The sequence below is a fragment of the Apus apus genome, chromosome 2, assembly GCF_020740795.1.
Source record: "Apus apus isolate bApuApu2 chromosome 2, bApuApu2.pri.cur, whole genome shotgun sequence".
Taxonomy (NCBI): domain Eukaryota; kingdom Metazoa; phylum Chordata; class Aves; order Apodiformes; family Apodidae; genus Apus; species Apus apus.
This window is the reverse complement of record NC_067283.1, coordinates 110364270-110389750: the sequence shown is the minus strand read 5'-3', so window position 1 is coordinate 110389750 and position 25481 is coordinate 110364270. Positions and strand designations below refer to the sequence as shown.

At 38.8% G+C, this 25481-nt stretch overlaps 1 protein-coding gene across 1 annotated transcript in view; it reads left to right on the top strand.

Annotated features, from left to right (window-relative positions):
- The window catches only part of CDH2 (cadherin 2), a 114492-nt gene that overhangs the window by 11103 nt on the left and 77908 nt on the right, over positions 1–25481 (top strand). The window lies entirely within an intron of this gene.

Here is a 25481-nt window from a genome sequence, read left to right as displayed (position 1 = left end):
CTTTCCATGATTATCCACTAATTCTCTTTCTCAGCACAGCATTCTCACTGACGTTTCTTATTGCTACTGATGATACATGTGCCGCTGGTCTATACTAAGAGCCTATGTGTGTGTGGATGATGAGGAGGTAAAGAACATTTCCCTTCTGTTTCACATCTACCATAGAAGTACTGAATTTACACCCAGTCCTAGTGCTCACATGAATGCAGAGGCTCACATGAATACTAAGGCTCTTACTACTTTTTCCCTAATCAGGAAACCCTATGGAAAGCAAGATAGAGGAGAGCACAGTTGCCCATGAGCCCTTACTTAGTGACCACGGGACTGGGGGCTCTGTGAGGAGCTGTGCCAGGACAGTGCCGGTGCCACCTCATGGATGGTGCACTGCTCTCATCCTGGCACCTACCTCCGCCTGAATGGCATGATGTCTGGGCCAAGGGTGACCTGCTCAGCAAGTGCCAGCCCTTGCCTCTGCCAGGGATGTGCTGCAGTCAGTACATCTGCTTGCAGGTCATCCAGGTTGGGAATTTGGTTCGCTGCTCTTCTTGTGTTCTTATTTTTCATCATCTGTAGGACTCAGAGGCACATGCTCTGAATCTTCTGGATTTGCCAGCCAGCTTAGTTTCAGTATACAAGTTTGTAGATGTAGAACATTTTTTAAGCTGTGTATTAATTTGGCTGTTTTCTAAACTGCTAACGTAATACATTTTTTCCCGTCTAATTTGGACATTGTGGAACTGACTTAGAACATGAGATTTAGATGGTTTCAAATACATGTTAAATAAGGACTAATTTAATTTGTTTTTCACATACAAATATGGTTACACAGATCAAGACATTTAAATGAAAAAAATTCTAATGAGTCTGCAAAACAAATGAAGTAAAAGCTGCAGTCTTGATTTTACATGCTGTATGTATTAGTCTCTCTCCTTAATTATATTTTTACAGACCTGTTTTGTGCTTTTTGGGAAGCATAATGGAAACTTGAATAGCAGGATGAATTGATTAGCTTTAGTGTATTTAAACTTGAGTTATTAAAGCTTTTTCTGTTCAGTTTCAAGGAAGTATATTCTACCACCACAGACTTTCCTTTTATTAAAAGATGGCTTATAAATTCAGATATTAAGGTAAATGTCTGCCCGTTGAGAAAATAATAGAGGAAAGAATTTTTCTCTCTTTCCCACCAAATGAGATTTAATAGATTACTCTAATGTAGTCTTCTGCAATAGCCATCGGCACTGAGAGCCCCTTCAGTAGGTGAGGCACAAACCCAGAGAGATGGGCAGGAACAGGAACAGGGAGTACAGTGGACCAAGTGCTTTCTAAAGGTGCCGCCTTAACCAGTAACAAACATTTGGTGGTTTCATTTACCATGCTATCAGTTAATCTTAAAATGGAGATCACACCAGTTTTGAGATCTACCCTGCCTTGTGGAAGTTCTCTTCGCTCTTCGTGGAAACAAGACACGTTCTGCAATTTCTCCCCCTTTTTTTTCTCTCTGCCAGCTGGGACCTACAGTGGACTGCTTGCTCATACAAATCTGGTGATAATGACTGACTAGCCTTAACTGAGCCTGAACTAGTAACATAGGATGGCAGAGTGGCTTCCTTCCTCATTAGTCATTGCATTGACACAATGCCTTCCCTTGCTTCTCCGAAGTGAGTGAAGCATGACTATTGGTTTGTCCTTGAATGGTATTAAAACTCATAGTATTTTAGGGAAGTAAGAACTGGAAAAACTGTATGAGGCATACAGTATGTATCACATCATATCAGCTGGTTGAAAAACAGCTTGGGGGAGTCTGTTTCTTACCACTGTTTCTTCAGTTGAATTACTGCAATGGTTAATTCTTTTGAAAATTTTGACATGCTTAAAAGCATATAATTTGCTGGTTACACATAAACATACGGTCTGTCATTGCATAGCTTTGACTTAAATTTAATTACACTGTCATTTTGAAATACTATTGTTGTCAAAAGCCTTTTTTCTGGTTATTAAACCATCTAGATTCAGATGATGATGCAAATTAAATATAGTTGCATGACATTTGCTTCTTAGGAGTAGCTATGGGCCTGATTCTGATCTTGGTTGCTTCCCCTGTCTAACCACATGCTTATACAAGTATGAATCCAGAAGTGAGGCATGTAACTATAGGTTTTCTATATGATTTAGAAGTGAAAGCTTTCATTTTCCTTGATTTTGTGAGTTGATACCACAAGCACAGAGGCTTCATGGTCCTCTCAGCCAGCTATAGAATAATTTGAACCTGACTTGATTCTTCCTTGACAAGTTACTTCTTCAAGATACAATAATTTTCATGACCATTTCAGTATTTTAATATCTGTCTTGTTCACTTGCTTTTATCTTGCATAGTGGGGTACAAGCCTCTCTTGAGTTTTCAGTTTCCATCTTACCAAAACGTCAAGAAAGTTAGACTTGCCACGTGACTTTTTGATCTGTGCCCTTCAGTTGTTACGATAACATAGGATATCTGACTTCAAAGTATTATCATAATAAATATTTACCTTGGAGTATGAGGTGGAGTTCCACCATGCATTACAGGATACTTTGTTTTCTGAAGAGGTTTCTATTTGTATTTCTGTATTCCGGTGGTGCTTGTTTTGGGGAAAGGGTTGGACTTGTTGCTGTTACACTAAAATAAGACAATTTTTTAACTGATAATGGCTCTGTCTTTTCATATGGCTAGGATAATAAGTCAGCCTACTAGTATCTCCTCTGCATGGGGGCCTTAGATGCCACTACATGTTTAGTTGTCACAATATGTGAAAAACTGGTGGAGCAATAACATTCAGAATAACATAAATAGGAAAAGTGAAAAACCCTCAAATTTGTGAATGTGGGTAAAGGGAAGGAAAGAGAAAGATAGCTGTCCCTGGATTCAGGATGAGGGGAAGAAGGACTCCTCTGCAGACAAGAGATGCAGTTAGTTGGGAAAGCACAGCAGAAGTTGGAAGCTACACCTTTAGTAGGTCATGACTGAGTTGTGTAGGAGGTAGGCTGCAGGAAAGGCTATGTCCTGTTGCTGCCTTCTGGCATGGTGTCAGCAATGTCCATGCTCTCCAGTACAGACTTCACCTGTTACAGCCTTGGAGACTCTTCAAAGATTATGTCTTATATTTTGTCTTGCACAAAGTCTGGCAAGTCTGAGGTCAAGATGCAGTATGCTCAGGTCATTAAATGCATGTAGGCCAAGTACCACAGGTCTAATTTTGAGTAAATCTGTACTGTGTTACGTGATGTTCCACTTGGTATCAGTCACTTCAGGGAAATTATGGTGATTTTACTAAGAAACTGGGTGAGCTCAGAACTACTAGTACCTTCATTTCTGTAAATGAAGGAAAAAATAAAGTAACAATCTCTGAAAAAAAAATATAAAAAAACTTTATTCACCTTTAAAAGTATTTTACTGATAAAACTGTGGTGTTATTTTGGGCCTCTGTATACTTTAGAATTTAACATACTTCAAAGTATTTTAGGACTAAATGTTTCAACATTCAGTAAAAGAAAAGAAATCATACGCAAACAACAACTCACCATCCATCACCTAGTAGAGGTAGGTATGTAACACAAATTTACAGGCATGGCACTTCTGAATTGTGTCTATAAATAAGATAAGAGGTAGTATTTGGTGAAGAAGAGGTTAAGTTAAAGAAGGAGTTATGTTTAATACATTAAATGCCTTTTCTTGTGTGGGTTTTATCATGGTTTTGTAGTTTACCCAGGAAAAGTACTTGTGGCAGTTTAATATGTAAGTTTAGACTATTGATCTAATCCTTGTTATATGTCCTGCAAATTTTAAGATACAAATAATGCATTTCTGCTAAAATCATTCACCTAGGAGGGTTACTTGAATAGTTATTTGCAGAATGATATTTTAAAGTTAGAGATTCTTACTCTGATGATTTGTTTTAATGTTTTGTCTTTCAAAGACTTTTAATATTGTCTGTGCTGTTACTAAATACATGCTCTTAGTTTTCTGCTAAAAAAATTCATTGTCTTGACAAGATTCATAAATGTATCCTGTGAGTGTTGTGTAGCTATAAAATATTTCTAACCTCTTCAAGTTGCACAATGATAAAGAAAAAAAATATTTTGGGGTTGATCAGAGAGATAAGTGGTGATTATGGATGAGTAACAGGGAAGCTTCATGAGCCATTTAAGCTGGAGCTAGCGGAGAGCGTTGCTGAAAGAAGCATCGCTTATGCCTTCTCTCCTCTTTGTGCCTGGTACCAAGTGCTCATGAAACCGTAACATGAACAGGGTTAGCCAGTTTATCTGGGGTAAAACTCGCACTCCTACTCCTTAGGCTTTCACTGAAAGATCTTGTGTACTTAAACAGAGCTGTGATGTCCCTGCTGCCTTTTCTCTTCTAGCAGTGAAATGCTTAGAAAGTAATACTTGTTTTTGGTGCTTTCGGACTGGGTGACAGAACTTGAATTTGGTGTCCCCACTGACTGACTTTGTAGTTCATCATTGAAAACACTAGTTGTTCTGAAACAATTCAGAAACATGTTGCTGGGAATGTGATGCTCAGGAGTTGCCTGGCATTTGAAGGCAACCAACAGTCCTTCATGATGGAAGTTACATTGGTGCTGTCTGTCCCAGGTGAAGCCACTTGGCTTTTTTTGCTGCTGGTGTTATTTTATCATTCAATATATAAAAATGCCGATCATCAGCTAGGAGTAAAATTCCTTTAAAAAATATAATCATGATAGAACTGGAGTCAGCAGCATATCGTCTAAGGCTTATGTCTCACTCCTTTCTATAAACAACTTTTGTACAATTGTATTCTTACTATAGAAGTATGCACCAGCGGCTTTGATAATCTAGTGCAAGTGAATGGTAGAGCTAGGGAAGGTATTTTTAGTGATATCATATTTTCCATGAGGAAATTAGTCTTCCCACACACACAAAAAAAAATTGGACTTTTTTTTTTTCCTCTATGAAAAAAAAAAAGAAAATGGTAACTACTTTGTTTGAAGTCTCTTTGCCTTAAGCAAAAAGACAAGTTGACAAGCTCCTTCCAGGCAGACAGCCAAAGAATGTCAGATGGATGGGGTCTCTCTATGAGCTGCTGGCAAGCTGGGCAAGAAATATTTCAGTTCTTCCCAAATGTATTGTTGTTAGAAATTCTCTTCCCTTACCCTTTTTTCCGTCCACCCCCCCCCAAATAAAACACCCCCCCAAAAAAAAAATCCCCAAAAAACCCCAAAAAACACAACCCAAGAAATAAAACCCCCAAAAACACAACCCAAACAACTAAACCCAGAATACTATTCTAGCTATTCTTCTAAGCCTTAGTGGGAGTGAGACTTTTTGTTGTTGTCCAGAAGCTTATACTGGGAATATATGCATGTATTTATTTATTTATTTCCCCCCCTCCAGTCCTGCTTAATATTTAGAAGGTTTAATTTTCCCCTCTCATGCAAAGCAGAGTAAATGTTAATGCCATTACGTAGTGATGTCTTGTTGCTTTATTTTGTCACAGTTGCATTTCAGTTCTCAGTCTCCTGCCTTTTTAATCCTTTTCCTCTTATTTTCTCAAACAGCTTTCCTGTTTGTCCTCTTTCTGTACCCCACAGTATCCTAAATTCTCCTGTGTCAGTGTTGAGCTTACTATGCTGGATTGGTAGAGCTGCTTCTGTTTGTTTTAACTACGCTAGCACAGTGCCTGTTTTATGATGCTTGTTGTCTATTCATGTACCAAGTTCTTAATGTATTCTCAGATTCTTGTCCCTTGAAAAATCAGAGCTTTCTTTTGCTGAAGCAAGAGACAGCTTTTCTTGAGATGTAGTTTCCTTACTTCCTTTTCCCCACTCCTCAGTTAAATGCAGAATATATCCCAGTGTATAAATAACATATGTTCCCCATGCTGAACAGTGGTAAAATATCTATATGAGTGGTGAGTCCTTTTTTTCTAACTATAGTTTCTGTAAAGTTCTGTGTCTGATTTGTATGTGATACCTGATTTTGGTCTTTAATTCTAAGCTACTGATTAACGTTATTTTCTCACTGCAGGCCTGCATGTAGAACATTACATATATATAAACAGAGAATAAATGCAAATAGTAAAATTCAGTGATGTTTCAAGTGTATGCAAAGGACAAACATTTCAGAAATGTAACTCCATTATCCCTCAGTGGACCGTAAAGCTGTTCTAGAATTGTGGTATTTGGATCAATTTGTATATACAGTATCAAGGAAATAATGACTTGAGTTCTAGATAAGAAGTCATTCTGAAAGAAGCCTGTAAACATGTCCTAAACAAAATGTTTTATAGAGTATTTGGATTAGAGGTGGAAATAAAAAAATCCTAAATGCACTATTTTCTTCACTTTTTTTAGAGAAGAAACTTAGCTTACCCTTATTCCCTGTGAAAGGAATACTGCTTCTATTTCCAGGGTAGAATCTTAAGAACTGCATCTTGATAAAGAGGAACACACTTATAAAAAAATTATAGAAATCCTGAATTGTTGCAGTGTTCTGGGATGTGGAAATTACTTAGTTAATTAGTCCAGCTCTGATAGTAATTTCTGTTTATGGTGCGTTTACTTGGAATGTACTGAATTAATTAGTACTTTTCCCTTTTTCTGTATTCAGTTGGTTGCTTATGAAGATCTCAAATGTGATGTCCTTTTTGTGTGCATAAATACGAATTATGAGGGCTGAGTTGTCAGCTGCCTCAGTAAACCCTGGGCATGGCTCAGCAGGGGGTGGCAAAGGTGATGTTTCCTTCTGCCTCTGAAGCCAGGTCTAGTTTCTAACACCATTTAGTGTAGCCTTACCTCAGTTTTAAACTATGCCATCTGGCCTTGATTCCCAAGGGGATATAATTTCTACTGGAATTGCTATACTTAGAGCCTTCTCCATGGCTGACCCATGCTCTAGGAGCGGCTGGGAGGAATGATGGTTACAAAGCTATGCAGAAGGAGTCCCTAGCAGACAAAGATGCCCTTGAGAATGAGAGATTTATTTAGTGGTAGAAGGAAAGTTGGTGTTCTTGCAACAGCTGTATTAAAAAAAACCCCTGTCTTTATGTGGGTAGATCAGTACATGCAATACATGGAGCAACAATTCAGGTGACACTATCTGTGTTAGTATAATATGAGACATTATTCAAATTCTTGCTTAAAATTATGATACGTTTTTGTGGACTTGTCATCTTTCTAACAACGCAGAAGACAAATTTATTAGAGCATCCTATTGAACTGATATTAGAGGAAAATGCCTTTTATTACAGAACATATTACCATACTAAATACAGATAAATTCCAGTAGTGTTTAAGCACTTAATGGTTACATTAAATCAAATACTGCTGTGTTGAAGACTTGCATGTCAATCTACAAATCCAAGTACAGTTTGAACTGCTCTGATTTTGGTTGAATGTGGTGAGGCAGATTCATTGCTTTTGGTTTCATTGTGACACTCAACGTGGGCATTTTTACATCTTGAAATGATAACTTTTAGAAGAGTTCACATTGAAACTTCCAGGGTGTATCCTAGGCATCAGAGTCAGCCCTGCTGAGCTGAGTACATAGGGAGGGACCAAAGGAAGGTGCAAGGGAATGGTGCCAGATTTTGAGTGGAAGAGTAATTACTAAGGTTATTATCTTCTAGTTAGGCTGTAGAAGAGGGAGTAACTGGCCTTTGGTACTCTTTAAATCTTTCCAATTTAATACAATACTCAGGGTTTTCCACTTCTCTCCGTACACCCCAGCTGAGTGATTTGTCTCTCCAGAAGGCAAGGAAAATAATGCTGGGGGATGAGCAGGGTGAAACTCTGGAGTGGAAAATGAAGCAGAGGTTGGGGAAAGGACAGAAGGAGAAGAATCCAGCTGATGAAAGATGCTGGAATGGGGGGAGGAGTTGAGACCTTGGTGTAGTTCAGCGACAAAAAAAAAGGATTTCCAAAGCTCTAGAAGAAATAGAGTAACTTGGCATTTTTTTGAAAGAGGAGTGCAGAGACAGCCTAAGGCAGTATGGAAAGTATCTTGGAGTAACTTCCTATTTCCTCATTTTCCTTATCTACTTTGAGACATCCTATATGCATCCTAAGGGAAATAACAAGGACACAAAACAAGCCCTGCTTTTTGTGGTGGGCTAGTTCTCAGCTGGGTCAGCTTGCTCAGTTTGTTTACTAGGACCTGCTGAGGAAAAGGAGGTAAGTTACTGAGAAAAGAGGTCTGTTAAGGGTGATGAGAAAAAAGAAGGTCATAGCTGAATTAGACTCCACTGTGTTGCATTGTCTGTTAGATAGGCTTTTTATTTGTTTTGGGTTTTTTTTCCTTTTCTCCCTGCAGTGCAACCGGGAGCTTTTTTCCTGCTTTTTTCTGGGATTGGGCAGCTGAGGATCAGCTCCTTGCCCATCCCTTGCTGCCTGCTGCATCCCAGCCCCATCCAGGCATAGCAGTGAATTGCAGCGGTGGTTCTTAGCTGGGTTGCAGATGCTGGCAAGCAATCCCATTAACCCTCCAGCCTGGCTGCCAATAATCCCGGAGAACCAGGGCACCCAGCACTTCCTGCAGCTGCCCTCCCTGACCCTGCTGCAGTCCTGCCTGCTCTGGGCAGAGGAACAGCACACCACGGCTCAGGTGTGTCTGCTCCTCCTCTGAGTTACTCGCAGAGCTTCAGAAACTGGCCTATATTGAATTTTTCCTCCTTGCTTTTACCACCTTTAGCGTTTTCTGGCAGACCTGTGAGCAGTGGCAAATACTATGATGTTATCTGCTTGCCTGCAGGAGCAAACTCATTCTTGTGCCTTGTGTTGCCTTTTAAGAAGTAGGTTTTGTTTGGTTTTGAAAGTTAATGGCACATAGCCTCTCAGGTTGTAGAGAAGAGGAATTATTTAAGACCCTCTGTGAGTTCCAGCTTAACGTTCTCTTAAATAGGAAAGTTATGAATCCCTAAAAGCATAATTTGTAACATAAAAGCTATCAAAATAGTGGTGCAGTCTGTTAGTGTTTAAAAATTTGATTCTCTGCAGTTTAAAATGTGACATAAATGTACACTAATTGTTTTGAATGGAGGCGACAATGGTGTTTGAAGCCAGTCTTTAAAGGAATTAGAGAGATAGCACTGCAGTTAATGGTGGAGCAATATTTTTCTGTAATGGGCTCAGCAATGTTCTCTAATTAGCTTGCAAATTGATATTCAAATACAAGTAAACTGGCAATCAAATACAAGCAAAACATCTAAGTAAACAGACTTTGGTTTCTGCATTTAGCATACCTGTATCAAAATTATGTGTGGGTAGAGGGTAAGCTCTTAGTTGTTTTTCAGCGTGGAGCTTTTATTAATGGTGGCTTGCTGGTTATGTTAGGTTAACATTTTGGTTCAAGCACATGAAACAAGGATAAAAAGATTCCCTTTTATTGTCCAAGTGAGTGGTTTTTAAACATTAGTAACATAATACTGAGTATGTGAGGTTTTTCCTGTCTTAATTTCTTTTGGGTTTTGTCAGCTGGTTGTGCGCATAGGATTTGCCTCGTAGCTTAGTTAGTGGAAATTATTTTGTTGACTTTTTCTGGATATGGTTTGTGTTTACATTCATTATTAAAATATTTCCTGTATGGTATAGCCATTTACCTTTCAATCCCTGTGCCAGAAACTGGATGCATGTTATTGGTGTTCGTGTCGTAAGGTTTTCTGTTTCAAAGAGTGCACGTTCTTAAACTTGAATTCAACTTAATGCCTAGCTTAAAAAGGTTGTAAACTTATTTTTCTACAAAGGAGAATTGTACAACAAAGTTGGTGCATAAGAACTGTTGTGGGGAAAGCTACATAAAGATAATACTTGAAAAAAATTATTTCAGGGCGCTTTTAAGCTCCTTATTCTCTAATCTGTAAAACATCTCAGTCATTGACACACTGATACATTGCTAACTATCCTCTGTAAGCATATTGTTTGTTGACAGATGGAAGTGTGACTGTATCAGTGAGTCAACTGTGGTTTTATCATCCCCACATACTCCTTCCTTCAGCTGTCTATGGTGTTTATTGTTCAGCATCAACTTTTATGCAAAAAGTTCTTTTTACTTCCCTAAATCGTTATCAGTGTGCATTCATTCAATCCAATTATTGTTTGCATAGATTTAGCTTTCAGTGATGGTTATTGTTAGAGTTCTTCAAGGGGAAAAACCCAAACAAAGCCAAAACCCAAGTAACTTGTGTTAACAGTTTTCTGCAAAGGAAATAGTATGCTTTTTACAACCAAATAAATACTAAGTCAGTGTAAGTCTTTGGCTTTCTAATTCAGTGTGTGCTTTTCTGTTCAAATAACCGCAGTTTTCCCTTTACAGTGCTTTAGTGCATGATTGTGCTTTTATAAAAAATTGATTAATTTGGTTCTCAGGGGATGGCTGATGGGGGAGTGTAGGTCTCTTGGAGATCACAGGTTCAGATCCAGCCTGTTACCTGCATCCAGTAGCCACTAACTGATAACTGCTTGGTTAGGTTATGGAAAAAGAGCCTTGGTTGGTTTGGTTTCTTTTGAACGAGTTGAGGTTGAAAAGGTGGTACTTGTTACGTAAGAGGAAAAATACTGCTGAAATCAGTGGAAACTGGGGCAGCACATGCGGACAGGGAGTGTTTGTGTATATCTGGGTAGCTGCAGAAGGTCATTAAGGCAGTGCTTTCCAGACTGCAGAAGAGAGAAGCATTGAAATGGAGTGAAATTTTAACCTTGGAGAGCATTTATGCAGAGCTGAGATACTAAAGCAGGAGTTTTAACAGCTTGAAGCAAAAAGTACGTCTTGTATCTCAGGTGTTAGATTTGCTTTTGCCTATCTGTAATTGATTCAGCATTTTTCTGCTGAACTGGAATGAAGCCCATATCACATTGATAAATACAAACTTATAAACAAACTACAAAAGAAACTCTCTCTTTCTTATGCTGCTTGTCACTGTCTGCACTTCTGACTCTGTCAAGTCTCATTTAAATAAAATCTCGTCATTATGCTTGTGTGCAAATTAAATATTTAAGTGTTCCATGTCATTATTTATAAAAATGGATCATTTTCTCCTCAGAGAAGGTGATTTCATCAGTTTTTACAACTGCAAATGATCTGTTGGTTATTTCCTCCTCCTGATTTCTGCAACAAATGCTCTGTAACGTACAGATGCTGAACAGCAAATAAATGCCCAAAAAGCCATAGTCACTACAATGAAAGATTCTGTTAGCCTTCAGTGGGTTTGTTATGTAAAGGAAGCAAAGCCTGCAAAAGCACGGGTGCACCTGGCTTTAGGGCCCAATTTTGCCAGAGAGAAATGTGTGTTGTGATCCCAGCAAAGCTTTGCATGGCTGCTCTGGTCTGCTGGGTAGGTCACAGCGCAGGAATGAAGCCTAGCTTGAGGTGGCCACTGTCTTCGAGTCTCTGGGTTTTATCTTCAGCTGATTTCAAATTGAAAGGAAAGTATTGAGTGGTGTTTTCCTCTTAAAAAACGACTAAAGTAAATGAAGATGCTTCTTCATTTTTGAATCTCCTTTTATCATGCAGGGCATCAATAATAGACTGAAGAAGTAAGCGGTGAACATTTGTGTTCCTCTAAGTTGAGATTGCTTTCATGCGATACCAAGCTTTTTGTAGGGTAACCAAATGAGATCCTGAAAAAAGCTGGTTTTGAATACTGCCTGCTGTGTGCTCAAAGGTGGTTGTGTGACTTCTTTTGCATACCACAGAAGAATGTTCTGCCCAGGGTCTACATGGGGAGGAAGACATATTGTGCTGCTTGTCTTGTCAAGCAGTCCACAGCTGTGTGCCATGCATGGACTCGCAAGCAGTGCAGGCCTTAGCTGAATCTGATCGATGGATGTGGCCCCTTTGTTTAGCAGATCAATATGCTGTAATGAACTCGGTGCTCCAGTTCCCTGGTAAGGATCACTGAGGGGGAGAGGAAGGCATCTATTTTTCTGAAATTGATAAAAATTAAAATTATGTTTGAAGATACTTTTTTCTCTCATATAGGGACTGAATAATCTTTTTCAGTTTCCTCCACAAACTCTGAAAATCCTGTAATACAAATTCCTAAGTTATCTGTGGACTGGATGCTACATGATTTTCATGATGACTTATTTTTGAAAATACTATGAAATAAATGATAAACGCTTTAGTTAAAAACAAATCTAAAAGAGTTTTGGAATACTTTGTTGTTGATTTATTTCCTGATTGTTGTTGAAGGTAGTCTGTCTTTATTCCTCTGGGTCAGAGTTGATGGTTTTTAATTAGCCAGCAATTAAAATATGGTGAATATAAACCTGGTAAAGGTTTTACATAGTTCCCTATATGTATTTTTTAATTGCAATACATTCTTCTAAAGCATAGCTTTGTAGGAGGTGTAGGGATAGATAAATAGTTTGATATGCTGTTACACGAGTGTTTTAATGATGTCTGTCAGCCACATGTATTTATGATGCAGATAACTTAGCAGGTTATACATCCTGTCAAAATGTCACTGAAGGTCAAAACATGGATTGTTTGCTTAGAGGTCTTTGTTTTTATTTGATGCTGGAGTTCTCAAGTCTGTTTGCATTACTGCTTTAGCAAGAATCTTTCTGTGTTTCATTTTAAGATTTTCGCTGGACACACAGTGATCTGCCACAGGATAAATTGAATTCTGTGCTATAAACTGAGAGGGGAAAGAGGTCACCTTTGTGCAATAAATGCAAACTGTGTTCATACCATTACTCATTTTGTTTCCAAACTTTGTTAACTTTGCTAATTTTATGAGCAAAATGGTAATATTAGGCAAGTCTTTAGAAAATGTTGAAGATACCAAGAGGACAGTCAGGTCTATCATAGTTAGTAAAGGACAGGCAAGAGGTTTTGGGTTGTTTCAGAACGTACCCACTAAGTTCTGATGATTGAGAGGTTAAGTACTAATTTATACATGGTTTCTTTATTGCCTGTCTGAACTCCTGTGTGTACAGGTGAGCATAGTATTTCTCATCTTCTGAACTGGTGCTCCTACAAAATGTTGAAAGTAAATTTTTGTCACTATAGCAAATAAGAAAATTAAATTTTAGATTGTAAAATGTTTTTGCCGTAGGCTGCAGAATTTTTAGTAGTTCCATGACTTAAGTCATCAGGTGTCCAAAGCCCTCTGAGATGGATGTTGCAGGTTTCAGGCAGTATTGTGGCTTGATTTAAAAAAAAAAAAAAATAATGATGTTGTGTATGATTGAAAGACTTAAAGATGCTGTTGTGTGGAGTTACTGACAATGGCTGGGAAGATTAGGAGGCAAATTTAGGACATAGCTGCAATCACCCTCGCAGTAAGAGCACAATTCCTCCAATTTCGAGCATATAAGAATTGCAGAGCAGCTCCCAAATGGACAGACAAACATAAAACAGATGTGGTATAAAATGAGGTCTGCTGATACTTGTTCTACATGTGCCTCACTCTCCCAGACCCACTGCACTGGGAGGTCTGTTGCCGAGGCACTTGCGTTGCTGTGGATGAGGTGCCTAAAACAAAGTTGGGCTCTATTTTTGTACTGTAAAATGTAGTAGAACAAAAGGGTGGTGGACTGAGGGGCAGAAAGAGCTATTTTGATGAGGAACTGAATAGTACTACTTTCCAGATATGAGTTGCACTTTAGAGAAGACAACCCAGTGCCTCTTCACTGGTGCTAGAGGAGCTTGAACAGATTTGCCTTCTCACTTCTAAGGCCAAAGTTGTGTATTACAATTAAAGTGATCTAAGGGTAAATTGCCATTGGAGAGGGTAGTCCCACATCTCTTCCTTACCTCACCCAGAGGTCCAAATGCTTCCTGTGCGCTGAATATAGCAGTTGTGCAGGCTCAGTATGAATCAATGCATCAGGCTGATCAAATGGCAGGCTTACCCGGAAACGAAAGTGGAATAATGTTCCTTTGGATCGGCTGGATGAATTAACTTGTCCCATGGCTGTGCCATAGCAGCTTCTGGGAGAGGAAGGATATAGGAGCGTGGACTGCAAGACCACTTCCTTTGTTAACATCTTCAGCCTAAATCACTTTAATTGTCAGACCAGAAGTGTGCATCCTAGCTGTGTCTGTAAATATCCCTCATCCTCTACAGAGGTCTTAATCCTGCATCTCTGACTGGCCAGCAGTATTGCTTTACTGTCATTTTACATCTGCAGAACCAGCGTGGTTGATTTGAGCATCCAGTATGCAAATGAGATGACCTTTTCACTGTGATTACATTTTTTTTTATGAATGTATAAATCATGGATATTGCACCATTAATTCAAGCTGTTCTGTGACATACGAGAACTATGTGCAGCATTTTAATCTTATCTCCAGTCTGTCCAGTCTCTCTCCCTCTGCTGTGACAATCTAGCAGTAAACCCCTAAACAAGCAGCAGTCTCTTCAGATGGAAAAAGTCGTAGGTCTTACTGCAAATTGTAAGACAAAACAAAGCAAGTAGAGCTGAGTGCCATAGTGATAAGCCACTTTTGCATGCAAACCCTCTCAAAATCTTTAGTCACCTGGGGTCATGTAAAACATGACAGTCTACCCAGTCTGCTCCAGGGGCTTCAGCAGCACACTTGCTCCTCAGGCCCTTGAGCAACAGCTTTGCTGAAGCCTCCTGTAGCTGAGGATGCTGCTGTTTCTGTGCATCCATGCTGGCTCTCTGCTGGAGGCTGCCATCCTGCAGGAAGGCTGATCACACAGGCTACCTGCCTGGGCTTTGCCTCAGAGGGTTGAAGCTTCCTGTGATTTAGCAATAGAGGTCTGCTGACAGCAAGGCAGCAGGAGCAGAACTAGAGCAGCAAGACAAGGATGTACATGCCCTTCTGTTGGGTCTTGCTCGGCACCGTCCTCAGCAGAGAGGCGTGATAGGTGGCTGGGGATGGTAGTGTTTTGTTGAGGGGAAAGCAGATGAACCCCAGGGCTCCTCATTTGATCACAAAGACTTTTGAGGCGGTCTTCAGAAAGTTGTCTATAGCTGTTTTCTGCAGTAACTTCTGGTTGTGGCAGGGCTTGCTGCTCTTCAGATAAGGGTGAAGGTTTGTTCCAGGTGTTTCTGCCATGGCAGTTGGGGTTAAAAAAGGAGGAAACATTCCTTGTGACTTGTAATAATCCGTTTGATTAGGTTTGAGTTGGAAATGATAGAAATGCTTCCTTTTAAGGTGAAGATTGTGATTTGTTTCACATGGCTTTTTTAAAGGCTTCCCATTGGGCAAAAATCCCACCAAAACCACCTTTTAAACTATCTACTCCAAAGATCTTTATATAGCATAATTTACTTCTCTTAAATTAGTGGTCAGCATAAAAGTAATTAATCAAAACTGGTGGAGTTACATAAGTACAAATATAGTAAAAGAAAGGAACATTAGTTCCAGGTTTTCTGAGAATAGATGAAATTAAAGGCAAATCTGGCTTGTCTAAAATCAACCAATAACTTAGTAAGTTTCTAGTATTTAGGTTTTTTGCTTTTTTGGAATATCTCAACTGGAAATACCTGTAGATCTTAAATACACGTGTATGTATTTACAGTCCAGAAAAGATTTGCAGGTTACTTTTATTTGTTATGTGAATGTTACAGGGAGTGGTGCTGGTTTCCTCCTCAGGGATGAATGGGAATAAAGATGTCTCTGGAGACTAATAATTGGTGAGCTTTTGTGAATGATGAGGAAGAGGATGTATCTGCTGGCATAGGTGTGTTTCTTCAGCTAGATGTTTTCTGATAGCTGATTGCATTTTAAGCTGAATCGGTGGTCATGTTGCTTGCTTATTCTTATGACTTAAATGTTTTCCTAGCATGGGTTTTCAGTAAAAATTGGATGTTTGATAGTATCAGTTCTTGTAATTGGAATACTGATGTGCAACTGCATTATCTAAACATCCAAAGTTACATTAGCATTTCATATTGGTTTCAATGGATTATTTTTTTTTGCCCTTGGCTTGTAATGAGTATATTAGCTACAAGCTATCTCTATGCCCATGGGCAGATGCTGATTCTAAAATTAAAAGCTGACAGCTGTGGCCAGAGGGGGCCTTTCAGTGCAATACAGTGTGGCTTTGCCAATAATTTTAATTTCCTAAGCAGACTTTAAAAGAGGGAAGGGTGGCTTTTATTGTTGAGTCAAAAAAAATTACTGAAGGAGACATTTCTTTTTTAGCATTTTTCCTTTACATTTTAATTATTTTGTGCTTTTGTGAGAACATTGTAAATCTGCAGTATTTAGCCAGAAGTAGTACAGAATTATTTCTTCATCTGGATTCAGTGACTGCTTTGCATGGGTGAATATTTGTCATGGTCTAAAACTTCATAAGTAGACTGCAGTACTGGAAAAAGAGCAATTTTGAAGCATGGGAGAAACTTCATAGTGTTCATGGTTTTTTGAGTGCTGTACAAGGCACAGAATGTGAATATTGCATTAAAAAAAATATAAAAAATTATATACTTGCTTCTGTGCACCTGTTAAGCAGGATCAATAAATAGCTCTTGATAGTTATCATGCATCTCAGTCTTACTTACTTCTGGGGGAAGAAGAAGGTGAGCATGAGGGAAAAACAGACTTGAGAAACAAATCCCAATTATTTGATTGATTTCACCATGGGTTTGTCTTTTGTTCCAAGTCACAAATTGGGAAATTAATGGAGAAGCAAAATGTGAAAATCTGTAGTTTCCTGCATACATTACAAGTTAAGACTGTTGGTTAGACATAAGTTTTGTAATTTTTTTTATAATTCTGCTGAACTTCAATGTATATGAAGAGACATCTGTTTTCTCCCAATGATAAATGCATTACCTGGATGGCAGTGAACTTTGATAGGCTCAGCTCTAGTTAGCTGCATTGTTTTGTTTTTTCTCATTTACATTCTTGAAGCAGCAGAAACTAGTAACATTTCATCATTTACAGTCAGCTCAGAAGTTACATTCAAAGTTCAAAATGGATTTTACTTGGTAGAAATTAATGGTTAACACTGAAGATGAATCATGCCATACAGTGCTGAAGAGCAGAATGTTTTGTCAGCTGATCCTAGTGTAGGAGCTGCAGGCAACTCTACAGGGAACATCACACTACATTTCAGGAATCTCTTCATTTCCCACTTGCCATTATCATAGAATCATAGAATCACTGAGGTTGGAAAGAACCTTTTAAGATGATAGAGTCTGACCATTAAATATTCTCCCTGCCACACCCTGTCACCCAAATCCAGCACAGGTATTAGTGTTGTCTGTATTTATACTTTAATTCCTCACTACCTACATTTCAAAAGTAGTGGTGTTTGGTGTTTGGGAACACTTCTAAAGCTGTGTGACATTGACTTAGACTGTAAGCAGAACTTCGAATAACTCGGAGGAACAGCATTTCTAGTGTGGGATGCTAAGAATGATTTAAAAATTGCAGAGCAGTGTTCACAGGTTAGAGCAGTGACACCTGAAAACTGCCTGTGAAAAATGTTAAGATATGTGGATGGACTTTTCAGTATTTCAGTAAATGTGCTGTATGCTAAAGGCTTTCATTTAAAAAAAAAAAAAAAAGGGGGGGGGAAAAACCTAGCTTGTATGTAACGTGTTGTGCAGCCTTTGTCTTTTGTTTCGTGCCTTCCAACAGCTCAGTATGTAATAACAGCTTTTGGTATCTAGTCTGGTTTGTCATCTCCCATGGGTTCAGCCTTTTCTCTTAAAAGGGTATCATCATGCATACAGGAGACTACCATGTGGATAAAAAGTGTCTAGCTCGAAGTCAGTGTGAGAATAGTTGGAAGTCATTTGGTCGCCTTTACTGAATCAAAACACGGTCTCTTTAAATGGTGTAATTTGTCATACTCTCTTGTTCTGCTTGGCTTTGTGTGTATTACTGGTCAAAGTAGCTTGTGTCCTACAACTGTTTATGTGCCATATTGGTTTTGTATCTTAACCAGCACTGCACTACTGTGGGTTATAGCAAGGTTTATTTCAGCAAATCTCAAACATAGTATTGGTATTTAATAAGTGTCTAGCTGTAGAATAAGCTTCCAGAGAGTATCCTGAGTAAAATAGCCTTTAGAAGAATAAGTCTTCTCACAGAGCAATTCTCGGTTTCACTCACTGCAGCATAACAGACAATGTAGAGAAATGTTAACATAAAGTCTTTTTACATGTTTGACTTTAAATAGTCCTTTGTTAAAGAAAAACAAGTAAGAAAAATGGAGGAATCCCTCTCACTTCAACGGAGGCTCAGAGTTGAACTTCTCTAAGTAGACAAATTTTATTAACCACTGAGTTTTTATTGTCAGTATTGTTAGCATGGAGAAAGCTGAGGATGATGGTTTAAACTTTTTCTTCCCTTCTAGTTTTTAGCCTCTCTTAATTTAGTGTTACATTTGGGGAGGAAAGTTTTTTAACTACCAGTTATTGGCTGTTCTTTAATACAGTTTTTTTTTATTTAATAAGTCATGGAAAATAAAGACAAATTTAAAACTATGATAGAATCACAGAATGGTTTGGGGCCTTAGAGAAGGGACCTTAGAGATCATCTAGTTCCAACCCCACTGCCATGGGAAGGGACACCTTCCACTAGACCAGGTTGCTCAAAGCCCTATCCAGCCTGGCCCTTAACACTTCCAGAGAGGGAGCATCCATGGCCTCCCTGGGCAACCTGTGCCAGTGTCTCACCACCCTCACAGAAGAAGAATTTCTTCATAATATCTGATATAAATCTACCCTCTTCTGGTTTAAAACTGTTCCCCCTTATCCTATTGCTACATGTCCTCGTAGGCACCTGTAGGCACCTTCAGGTACTGGAAGACCACTATAAGGAGCCTTTTCCTCTCCAGGCTGAATAACCCTGTCTCAGCCTTTCTTCATAGGAGAGGTGCTCCAGCCCTCTAATCATCTTCGTGGCCTTCCTCTGGACTCGCTCCAATGGCTCAATGTCCTTATGTTGGACACTCCAGAACTGAACACAATACTGCAAGCGAATCTCATAAGAATGGAGTAGAGAGATTTCAGAATGAGGGCAGGAAGTGCACATGCATCAGACTTCTTCTCTTTGAATGCTGCAGATAACAAAGCTATTTAAAGCAAATGACATGAGAGGTGTGGCAGTGAGTTGATGGCCCTTATCTCTAGCCGTCACCTTGGTGTCACATTGAATGGGACTGGGGTGTACAGCCACTGTCCTGCTGCAGCTGCACAGAGGTCAGATGGCGAAGGCACCTCTGGTCATCTCCACGGGACTCCCAGTATGGTAGCAGAAGAAAGCAGCTGTGGTTTATTTTGGTTCAGTGACTGTCTCTGGCCCCAGAGTGGAGATACGAAATAAAAGGGAGTGCATGCCTTCAGGATCCTGTAGTGAGTATGAATTAAGAAGAAAACTACAAGTGACAAGGTTTTTCCATAAACTTCAGCGTACAGGTATTGGCTGTCCTTTCTGCTAGATTTGTTATTAGTTGATAGTTACTGTTTTATACAGTAAGTAAAGGTAAATTGTAAAAGTAAAATTTCCAGTCAAAGTGAAGCAAAAATTAAGACATGAAGGAAAAGAAGCAGTGCAGATTTAAATGCTTAATTATTTTAATAGTTTGAACTGTTTTTAATAGCTGAGCATGTTCCTATTTTCATCTTTTACACCTAAAACAGGAACAATTGGGGTTAAATCCTGCCACTCTAGATGGAGAAGTTGTTTCTCCACTGGTGTACTCTGTAAGGTTTGACAAATGTACAAAGGTGACACAAAAACACTGTTAAAAGGAATAACATAAACTTAAGGTGGGGGGGAAAAGGAAATCATAACAAGGTGGGTACAAGTCTTGTGGTTCCCATTTGTTTCTCTGGCTATATAAAAATAATCTAGATCTAGTAATTTAAAGTTACCAGGCAATAATAAGAAGAATCTTAGGACCTTAGGTGGTTAGACCTGACATACAACTCAGCTGACTGTAGCCTTTGCCTACTAAATTAACCTAGTTTTTAAAAGGCCCAAAGAAAATGTTTAAGGGGAGGAGAGGACTACACTGAGGTACAGCACCCTGGCAGTTATTTTTGATGTCGAAAGAACAGAAAATGGAAATTGTGACAGTTCTGGTAGCAGGATTGAATTTTTTAGCAGTTGGTGACAGTTGATGTTTTTGTGGGTGCAGGGTTTTCTGTTTTAATTTTTTTTTTTTTACAGATCCAGGTTATTCCTGAAATAAATTGACTTGGACGGGATGGGCTTTATCAAGTTGCTTCTTATACAGGCTGTACACTTCTAATCCTGTAGACCCTGCCTTGATGTTTCCTTCTTTGATGAAGGCTCAAATCGTCCATTTCCCAGTGTGAACCAAAGGCAAGTGTGATACAGAATTAATATACAAGAGAATTAATGTGCCATTACATTAAATCAGGATGGTCTCTGTCATCTTCCACACTCTCCAAGAGTGAAGAGACTCAAGCTGGTATACCTATTTGCCAGCTGAAGTCTGAACAGGCATGTGGTCAGGAAGGAAAGTTAGGATGAAGATGGTAGGAGTTCAAAGCTCTTTCATGTTTTTCCAGGCAAAGTTTTGTTAGGAAGGACCTTTATGGTGATGTTTTTTTTGTTTGCAAAGCTCACTGACAATGAAAAGCCCTGCGTGGTGCAGGCTGTCATTATCACAATCTGTGGTCTAACCATTGTGCAGTACACATATTTTGTGATGCCTGTAATCTTCTGACAGGACAGGGCCATTGAAATGCCACATAAAGTTCATTTCATCCTTTTTACTAGTTAGGTAAATTACCTTCAAAAAGCTGTTTTTCCTTTGTGGCAAACCTTAGAAAACCTTTTCTAGGGTTTTCTCTATGTGAGAACTAATGACAGTGTTACAAAAATAGCCCCAAGCTTCTTTGCTTGAGTCATCTTGCTGCACTCTTCATTTTTTTCAGAGGAGTTGCACATAAGCTAAATTGACCTCTTTGGCTTAAGTTTGTGCCATGCAACAAGAGCCTCTGGAGTTACTTGAAGGACTCCCAAATTTTTCTTCCCTGCATTCCCACTATATTTCTATCTCCATGAAAGAAGGATCCAACCCTGCCCTTCTGCATGTTTTCATTCTATTTTCCTAAATACAGATCCCAGCATTGCTTTTGCCACTGTTCCTGCCATTGTCATCTTCCTTAGTATCCCCAGTCTGCCCAAACCAGAAAGACCTCACTTTTTGGTGTGTACCTCAAGAGCTGAATGTGCCCTTGCTTCAGCAGTGCAGGAGCAGTACTCCCCTACAGGAACAGATTACTGTTGTCACTTAGCAGCTGACAGTCTCCATGTGCATATTCTTAAATTGTGGCAAGTCCAGAGGATGGGAAATGGAAAGCTACCATCTATTGCTGGCATACGCCAAAAACATTTTTAGGTGTAAGGTACTTATTTCCAGTGCTATTAGTTCAAACTAGATCACCTTGCAATTCTACATTTCCTGTAGAGCCTTCTCTTGTAGACAGCCCTGTAAAAAGTGGAGTTGGGACATAAGGCCCACATGAGATCTGTGTGCTAAGAATTGATCATTTCACAAGCCACACAGTGGAGTAGGGATTATTTTTTTGTTCTTTTTCAGGAGTTGTATGTCAATGATATCTTGAATAGTGAAATTATTCTTAAAAAGAGATGGTGTGCATTTTTGACAGTGTAATGAAAGACCAGTGGTTGTAATGAAAGTGCACGGGTTACGCAACAAAGAGGCATAAATGGTTCTTCAGGAATAATGAGAAGTTACGCTGCAGTTATCTCATGCTCTCTTGGGATGTGGTGCAAGACCAAAGTTAACTTATTTTGTCATAAACCCTATAATCTGTCAAGTTACTGAAATGTTTGTGGTTTTGCTTTGTAAGAAGCCTTTCCACAAAATGCAGTACTCTTAAGGGCTGTGTTCATTCTCCAAGCAGAATTACAGGGTGAGGAGAGGTGGTGTCAGCTTAAAAATAGGGGGGGAAATTTACTCCCCCTTATAACTTTCTTTGTAGCAGCTATAAGGCAATTAGACTTTGACGTCAGCCTACATTTTAAGTTAGTGACTTGCTGAGGGAGGAAGAAAGTATGACTAATTGATTTTAGTACAAAAGTGTGCAAGATGACCAGGATATTCCAACATCTGAAAAACTTTTAGATAAACTCTGTACTTTTTTAGAGCACAAATGAAAAACAGGAGTCCAACCACTTTCCTGCTCAGAGCAAGCCCCATTTCAAGAAGCTCTGGGTTTGACATTGGTGCTGAGGCTGACTGTCCTAATGGGCTGGAAAGAATTGGGCACCAGCTCTATGGTGAAACCCAGAGACCCAAGCACAGGCAATTACATTTTGGCTGCTCTCTGTCATAGCAGCTTGGACCCGTGTAGCTGAGTACTTCCCCTCTGTCCTTCCTTCAGAACTGCGTTCTTTGGAGCACATCCAAAGGGCAGTGAGGCTGGTGAAGGTTCTAGAGCACAAGTCTTATGAGGAGTGGCTGAGGGAACTGGAGTTGTTTAGCCTGGAGAAAAGGAGGCTGAAAGGAGACCTTCTCATGCTCTACAAATACCTGAAGGGAGGTTGTAGCCAGGTAGAGGTTGGTCTGTTCTCCCAAGTAGCTAGCCATAGAACAAGAGGAAATGGCCTCAGGTTATGTCAGGGGAGGTTTATATTTGATATTAGGAAAAAAAGATACATGAAAGGGTCATCAGGCACTGGAACAGGCTGCCCAGGGAAGTGGTTGAGTCACCATTCCTGGAGGTATTTAAAAGACATGGAGAAGTGGTACTTAGGGACATGGGTTAGTGGTGGACTTGGCAATGTGCTAATTTAACAGTTGAATGGAATGATCTTAAAGGTCTTATTCAACCAAAACAATTCTGTGGTTCTAAAAAATAAATAATCCACTAGCTTAAATTGCAATTAGAAGAAAAAGTTAATGAGGGCATATGTTAAGAATGAATAAATCTCCAAAAGAAGTTTGTACTTAGAGCTGTTTTGAGCAATCAGTAGCTTGCAGGGTTTTATTTCCTTGCTGGGAAGAAATCTCTTGGTCAAATGCCAAGACTAAAGGGTTAGAAAATGGGTCTGTTTATCTTTTCACCATTTGTCATGCTCACTGAAAATCTAGATTTTTAATTTTTTTTTTATTTAACTAGCTTGCAAGCCCCCCCACATTTCCCACTTCCTAACCTCTCCCCCAGTCCCTCCCCAACAATTGCAGGTTAGTGTTTTGTCTGTTGACCTAAACAGGGCTAGTGGATTTTTAAGCTACATAATTTGGTTTAATTAATGGAAGAATAATATCTGTATTGTAAACAAGGAATTCTTTCAAGATAAATTTTGTCAGTAGCTACAGGAAGCATACTAACAGAAAACTAGTCTGTGAAGGTCCAGTGTGGGAGGGTTTTCATTTGGTTGAGCTACAGAATTTGTTAATTGTTTGCCTCTTTTCTGGTTTGTAAGCTGGCTAATGGAAAATGTATTAATAAAGTTTTTGCTTAACCTTTTCAAGAAAGTGTGCCTCATAATTTGCATAATATTTTCTGTTTCTTTTCTCTTTATGGACATGGACTAAAGAAGCAAGTTGTAGGTTGTGTGCAGTTTTGGGAATATAAATTAATCAGTGTACATATGTAAATGTCTGTGGCACAATTTTATATGCATAGAAGAACTAGAAACTTACAAATAAACATGATTTCTAAAACAGTAAAGGATCATTTTCTTAAAATGAATTTCTTTATGCTCACCTGTAAAGCACAGAATGACCAAAAATAAGTATTTTTTGTTTCTCTTACAAATATTTTTCCATATGTATATTACCTTGAGAAAAGATAGAAGGTTATAATTCCTGTAATGGCTTGTATTTATAAAACTATTCAAGAGGTATTTTGGACCAGAGTTTGTTTGGATTTTGTGATGGTAATTTTAACACCAAACCATGCTTTCCCCAACATCTACATTAATTACTTGGGTATAGGCTAAAGCTTCTTTGAGATGTTAATCATTTCAAGGCAGCATCTTAGTAATCCAAAAAGGAGATGGCCAGAATGCTTTGATCTGTGGTATTACAGTTACTATATTTTAAAATTTATTTTCCAAAGAGGAAACTTGAAATACATAGTTAGCTTAGGAAACCAAGGGTCTATTTGACTGAAGACTCTATGCTTTCTTCCCTTTTCCATTGCAACTCTGATTATGTTATTTCTGATGCTACTCAGGATTCCATAATGTAATTCTGAGTAGACTAAATGTTCAGCTTCATCTAATGACTTCCGTGTACTTTTAAGCTGACTGCATAAATTATGTAGTAGAAGATTCATGCACAAAATATACAAAAACTGAGTAGCAGTTTGCAGGAGGAGAGAGAGTAGTAAAAGGATGAAATGTAATCCTGGCACCTTCTAAAAGGACAAGCTGTAAGTCAGCATCTTACTCGACAGGCTCTCCAGGATTTGGAAATCAGATGAGTTGTGTGCGGTTCTTTCCAAAACAAACTGAGACTGCAAACAATATTGCTAGAGTAGTAGAAAGAAAGGTAAAATAATGTGGTTTTTGCTTAAGAGCCTGGTTATTATAGGGGGCAGCAGTCAAATTAATGAGCAGTCACATGGTAGCCTGAGTGCCATCTCTCAAACACGGTAAAATCTAATTGCTATCTGGTGTGTGGAGCCAAGGGACACTATATTGAATAAAGATTTAAAATTAGATTCCAAGAAGGGAAGTGTAAATTCTGTAAACTGTGCCTAAGTTACAGAGAAAAATCAGAGAGAACAAAGAGTCTAGGCAAGCTGACATCAGGGCTGTGGGAGGTGCCCTTTGGGACAGCACCCTCTCAGAAAAGCAATAGACAAAAATTATTACATTACATTGTTAAAATAAAAATTGAGCTTAGAATATTTTTATTTTTTTAGGAAAAACCGCCATATAAATCTGACATTATTTGGGGTCCTTATTTGTATTTACAGCTATGAACAGGTATCGCGTTTAGAGCAAAGAAACAATGGTTTCTCCTTCTGAAAGATAATTACTATAAGCAGGAAACATCAAAGGTCAGTGTAGCCAGAAAACTGTTTACAATATTTGAACAAACTTTACCAATTAGTAGGCTATATCCCATACCTAAGGGATGTTGTTTTTTTAATTCAACCCCTTAAGTTGAAGGGAAGCCTTATAAAAGTTATTGTAATGGCCTTTTTTTCTAAAATTGGAGGCTCTCACAAGCATAGTAACATTTCATAGAATGGGACACATCATAGAAATTGAATTGAAAGCTATGCAATGTACAGGCTTCAAACAGCAGACTAACAGAAAGTCAACAGAGGATACTATATTCTGTTCTCACTCTAAAATGCATGGTTCTGGAAAGCATGTCTGTAAAAATGGCATTGTACTTCCCAATGTGTTGTGCACCAGTGAGATTTACATCAAATACACTTACTGTGCAAGTTTAATTATGTTCCCTCTAATTGCTAGCATTGCGTTTTCAATCTGGAATACAAGTTTAAAGTGCATTTTTCTCTATTATCTTCAGTATTTAAATAATTGTGGATTCAGCTAAGCCTTTATTTTTGTCT